This window comes from Anser cygnoides, chromosome W (genome assembly GCF_040182565.1).
Source record: "Anser cygnoides isolate HZ-2024a breed goose chromosome W, Taihu_goose_T2T_genome, whole genome shotgun sequence".
In the NCBI taxonomy this organism is placed as follows: Eukaryota; Metazoa; Chordata; class Aves; order Anseriformes; family Anatidae; genus Anser; species Anser cygnoides.
This window is the reverse complement of record NC_089911.1, coordinates 14,700,996-14,706,995: the sequence shown is the minus strand read 5'-3', so window position 1 is coordinate 14,706,995 and position 6,000 is coordinate 14,700,996. Positions and strand designations below refer to the sequence as shown.

Genomic DNA, 6,000 nt, shown 5'->3' with positions numbered 1-6,000 from the left:
ATCATCTTTGTGGCCCTCCGCTGGACTCTTTCCAGGAGATCCCTGTCCTTTTTTGTACCGGGGAGCCCAGAACTGGACACAGTACTCCAGGTGAGGCCTGAACAGCTCTCCAGCCTGTCCAGGTCTTGCTGAATGGCAGCACAGCCTTCTGGCGTCTCAGCCACTCCTCCCAGCTTTGTATCATTGGCATACTTGCTGAGGATAGACACTATTCCCTCATCAAGGTCGGTGATGAAGATGTTGAACAAGACCGGACTCAGCACTGACCCCTGGGGAACACCGCTAGTCACAGGTCTCCAGCCAGACTCTGCGCCGCCGATCACCACCCTCTGAGCTCGGCCAGTCAGCCAGGTCTCAACCCACCTTACCGTCCACTCGTCTATCCCACGCTTTCTCAGCTTTGCTAGCAGGATGTCGTGGGAGACAGTATCACAAGCCTTGCTAAAGTCAAGGTAGATGACATCCACTGCTCTCCCTCCATCAACCCAGCTGGTGATGCCATCATAGAAGGCAACGAGGTCGGTCGAGCACGACTTCCCCTTGGTGAATCCATGCTGACTACTCCTCATAACCTTCTTCTCTTCCAATTGCTTGGAGATGGCATCCAGAACAAGCTGTTCCAACACCTTTCCAGGGACAGAGGTGAGACTGACTGGCCTGTAGTTTCCCAGATCCTCCTTCTTGCCCTTTTTGAAGACCGGAGTGACATTGGCTATCCTCCGGTCTTCAGGCACCTCTCCTGTTCTCCAAGAGCTTCAAAGATGAAAGAGAGCCGTTCGGCGATAACCTCTGCCAGCTCCCTCATCACACGTGCATGCATCCCATCAGGGCCCATGGATTTGTGTGCGTTGATCCCAGTCAGATGCTCCCGAACCACCCCCTCCTCAACCAGAGGGGAGTTCTCCATTTCCCAGACTCTTTCTCCTCCCTCCAGGGTCCAGGAGTCCTGGGGGGGTAGTCTTTGAAGCAAAGACTGAAGCAAAGAAGGCATTCAATATCTCTGCCTTCTCAGCATCCCTCATTACCAGGACACCCGTCTCGTTCAGCAGGGGACCCACATTATCCCTAGTCTTCCTTTTATTGTTTACATACTTAAAAAAACCCTTATTATCCTTTATCTCCTTTGCCAGCTTCATCTCCAGGTGGGCTTTAGCCTTCCTCATCGCGTCCCTGCAGGCCCTGACAACACTCCTATACTCCTCCCAAGAGGACAGGCCCTTTTTCCACATTTCATAGACCTTTTTCTTCCTTTTGATCTTATCGATGAGCTCCTTGCTCATCCACACAGGTCTCCTGTCCCCCTTTCCGTTTTCCTACTCTTTGGGATGCACCAATCCTGAGCTTGGAAGAAGTGCTGTTTAAATGTTGCCCAGCTCTCACAGCTGTCAGTCCACTCACACTGATCTCCCCAGTAGCTGGCACTCTGGGCTCAGAGTCTGTGGGGCCCTCCCTAGGTCTAGAGATGACCCTCCAACTACTGACACTAGGACCCTCACCTGCTCCAGTAGCTGACACCACAATCTGCAGGCATCTACACCCCCAGGCTGACTCCAGTATCTGACACTAAATTCACTCACACTGCCTCCCCCAGTAGTTGGCAATTATCCTTTCAAATCACACACATGCACACGTACATGCCTACAGTCACACCAATTCCACCCCAGTAGCTGGTTTGGGAACACAGCTGCTGCTCCAGTAACTGACACTGAGACCCTCCCATTTATTCCAGTAGCTGACGCCACAGGCTGGGGGCACCTACACCCCTGGTCTGACTCCAGTAGATGGCATCCAGTTCATTCACGCTTGCCCAGCCGTTAGCTGGCACTTTGGGCTCAATGTCTGAAGGACTATTTCAGATCCAGAGAGCTATGGCCCCTCTAAATACTGATGCTAGAACCCTCACTTGCTCCAGTAGCTGGCACCACAGTCCACAGGTGCCTACACCCCCGGCCTGACACCAGTAGCTGGCACCAAATCCACTCACGCACACAGAGAATCATAGAATCATAGAATGGCTTGGGTTGGAAGGGACCTCAAAGATCATCTAGTTTCAACTCCCCGGCCACGGGCAGGGAAGACAACCACTAGATCAGGTTGCCCAGGGCCTCGTCCAACCTGGTCTTGAACACCTCCAGGGATGGGGAATCCACAACCTCTCTGGGCAACCTGTTCCAGTGCCTCACCACTTTCTGAGTAAAGATTTTCCTCCTAATATCTAATCTAAATCTCTCCTCTTTTAGTTTAAAACCATCCCCCCTTGCCCTGTCACTGTCTGACTGAGCAAAAAGTTGCTCTCCATCTTTTTTATAAGACCCCTTTAAGTACTGAAAAGCTGCAATAAAGTCACCCCAGAGCCTTCTCTTCTTCAGCTGGGGCTGTGAACAGCCCCAGCTCTCTCAGACTTCCTTCATAGGAGAGATGCTCCAGCCCTCTGATCAACTTCGTAGCCCTCCTCTGGAGCCCTTCTAACAGATCAACATCCTTCTTGTGCTGGGGGCTCCAGACCTGGATGCAGTACTCGAAGTGGGGCCTCACAAGGGCAGAGTAGAGGGGGACAATCACCTCCCTTGATCTGCTGGCCACTCCTCTTTTAATGCAGCCTAGGATGCAGTTGGCCTTCTGGGCTGCAAGCACGCACTGCTGGCTCATGTCGAGCTTTTCGTCCACCAGAACCCCCAAGTCCTTCCCTGCAGGGCTGCTCCCAATGAGTTCTTCTCCCAGTCTGTTCTCATGTCTGGGATTGGCCCAACCCATGTGCAACACCTTGCATTTATACTTGTTGAACCTCATTAGGTTCACATGGGGCCACTTCTCAAGCTTGTCCAGGTCCCACCAGCGACTGGTGCTGAGGCCTTACATTTCCTCCAGTAGCTGGCACCACAGGCCGGGGTGCCCTTCCCCAGCCTGAATTCAGTAGCTCGCACTGTGGTTCACTCACCCACATCCAGGTCTCACTAGTAGCTGGCACTGAATCATTGCAGTTCAGGTACACATGGGACAGAGTGCAAATACACAGATAGTTAGGGAAAGGATTTAATGAGAAAAAGATGTAAGATAGGACAGACTGCAGTGATCAGGTGCAGGGCTTAGCCAGACAAGCGTACTGATCAGTCCCATTTTGTACAGGACTGGCCTTTTAATATCCTTTTCTACCTATCCCCCCTTTTGTTCCTCCTGCTCCCCCTCCCCCTGCACCTCCCCACCATGGGTTTACAGAGCTCTGCAGTTTCTGCACCCTCCCAGTCTGGGCCCCCTTGGTTCACAATCTTATCAGTTGCAAGGTTCATCCTTCCTGGAAGTGATGCCTGTAGCTTGTTACCCCACCAATTAGTATGACTGGGAGATTTGCTTCTTGTCATTGTCTCCCTCCTTAGAAGTCCTCAATCAGATAACTCTTCTGGAATAAACATTCCTACATTCTTACATGCTCTTATCAATTAGTGACTGACCAGACTTGGTTCCCATCACTTCCTCCCTTTCTTATTGTCCCTTGTTGCCTTGGAAAAGGCCCTTAACCAGATACCATTAAAGGAGCAGACACTCTCCTTCTACAAAACATTACAAACTACAAATCACCGCTAACAAGTATACTATAATTAAAAAGGTAAGCATATGTATAGATAACAAGCTATTACAGATATTACCAGGGAGAAGTAGATATTGTAGAAGCAGGAACAAGCATCCTGGGAAGAATGTAGGGAAACTGCCTGAGAGTGTAGGGATGGAATTGGGAAAGCTAAGGCATAGCTAGAGTTAAATTTGGCAAGGGAAGTGAAGAATAACAAAGGCTTCTACAGGTACATCAGTCAGAAAAAGAAGACAAAAGAAATTGTACCTCCTCTGATGAGTGAGATAGGAGACCTGGCTACAAATGACATGGAGAAGGCTGAGATACTCAACTTTTTTGCCTTGCTCTTCACTGGCAATTGCTCTTCCCTCATCTGCCAAGTCCCTGAATGTCAAGGCAGGGACTGGGGCAATGAAGTCCCACCTACCACAGGAGAAGACCATCGAAGGAACCTGAATGTGAACAAGTCCATGGGAACCGACAGGATGCATCTCAGGGTCCTGAGGGAACTGGCTGAGGTAGGTGCTAAGTCGCCATCATATTTGAAAAGTCATGGCACTTAAGCAAAGTCCCCAGTGACTGGAAAAAAAGGGAAACATCACACTCATTTAAAAAAAAAAAAAAAAGGTAAAAAAGATCATAGAATCATAGAATATCCCAAGTCGGAAGGGACCCATAAGGATCATCGAGTCCAACTCCTGGTACCACACAGGTCAACCAAAAAATTCAGACCATGTAACTAAGTGCACAGTCCAAACGCTTCTTAAACTCCGACAGGCTTGGTGCAGTGACTACTTCACTAGGGATCCTGTTCCAATGTGCGACAACCCTCCTGGTGAAGAACCTCTGATATCCAGCCTGAACCTCCCCTGTCGCAGCTTGACTCCATTCCCTTGGGTCCTATCACTGGTCACTAAAGAGAACAGATCGGCACATTCCCCTCCACCGCCCTTATGAGGAAGTTGTAGACTGTGATGAGGTCCCCCCTCAGCCTCCTCTTTTCCAGGGTGAACAGGCCAAGTGACCTCAGCCGCTCCTCATATGTCTTCCCCTCTAGGCCCTTCACCATCTTTGTCGCCTTCCTCTGGACACTCTCCAACAGTTTTACGTCCTTTTTGTACTGTGGTGCCCAAAACTGCACACAGTACTCGAGGTGAGGCCGCACCAGCGCAGAGTAGAGCGGGGCAATCACTTCCCTCGACCGACTAGCGATGCCGTGCTTGATGCACCCCGGGATACGGTTGGCCCTCCTGGCTGCCAGGGCGCACTGCTGGCTCATATTCAACTTGCTGTCAACCACAACCCCCAGATCCCTCTCTGCGGGGCTGCTCTCCAGCGTCTCATAGCCCTGTCTGTATGTATAGACACGGTTGCCCTGTCCCAGGTGCAGGACCCGGCACTTGCTTTTGTTCAACTTCATGTGGTTGGTGATCGCCCAGCTCTCCAATCTGTCCAGATATCTCTGCAAGGCCTTTGGTACAACAAACTGGTACAACATTTGCCAGCTTCCAGTCCAATGGGACCTCTCCAGATTCCCAAGATTGTTGAAAAATAATTGAGAGAGGTCCCGCGATGACGTCAGCCAGCTCTTTAAGCACCCTGGGATGAATCCCATCCGCACCCATGGACTTGTATGGATCCAGGTGGAGCAGCAAATCCCGCACACGTTCAGGGTCGGTTGGGAGTTTGTCATTCCCATCGTCATGGTCCTCCAGCTCAGGGTACCCTGGGTCCCGAAGCCCATCATCAGCACTGAAGACAGAGGCGAAGACGGCGTTAAACGTCTCTGCTTTGCCTATGTCATTGTCTGTGAGGAGACCTTCCCCATCTAGTAGCGGACCTATGTTTTCTTTGGTCCTCCTTTTTCTGTTCACATATCTAAAAAAAACTTTTTTATTGTCTCCCACAGACCTGGCCAGCTTCAACCCTAGTTGGGCTTTGGCCACACGAATTTTCTCCCTACAAATGTGGACAGCATCCCTGTATTCCTTCCACGTTGCCTGACCCTGCTTCCAGCAGCTGTACACTTTCTTTTTTCACCTAAGCTCCAGTAGAAGGTCCCTGGTCAGCCAGGCCGGCCTTCTGCCCCGCCTGCTTGACTTTTTTGGAATCGCCTGATCTTGTGCTTTTAGGAGGCAGTGCTTGAAGACTGACCATCACTGATGGACGCCAATGCCTTCAAAAGCAGTTTCCCAGGGGACCTTGCTGACTAGTTCCCCGAACAGCCTGAAGTCTGCTCTCCCCATATCCAGGACTGAAGTTTTGGTGGCAGTTTTCCTTCTGTCACCATAAATTCTAAACTCAACCACTTCGTGGTCACTATGACTGAGACGGCCGCCAATTGCCACGTCCCCCACAAGACCCTCTCTGTTCTCCAGCAACAGATCTAGGAGGGCACCTTTCCTAGTTGGCTCCCTTAGCACCTGCACCAA

At 50.8% G+C, this 6,000-nt stretch overlaps 1 protein-coding gene across 1 annotated transcript in view; it reads left to right on the top strand.

The window, feature by feature from the left end:
* Nucleotides 1-256: 256 nt before the first annotated feature.
* Nucleotides 257-6,000, top strand: part of LOC136788626 (adenosine 5'-monophosphoramidase HINT1-like) — a 76,714-nt gene continuing 70,970 nt past the window's right edge. Inside the window, exon 1 of the mRNA XM_066987184.1 lies at nucleotides 257-642. The gene's annotated coding sequence lies outside the window, so the exon portion shown is untranslated. The remainder of the gene's footprint in view (nucleotides 643-6,000) is intronic.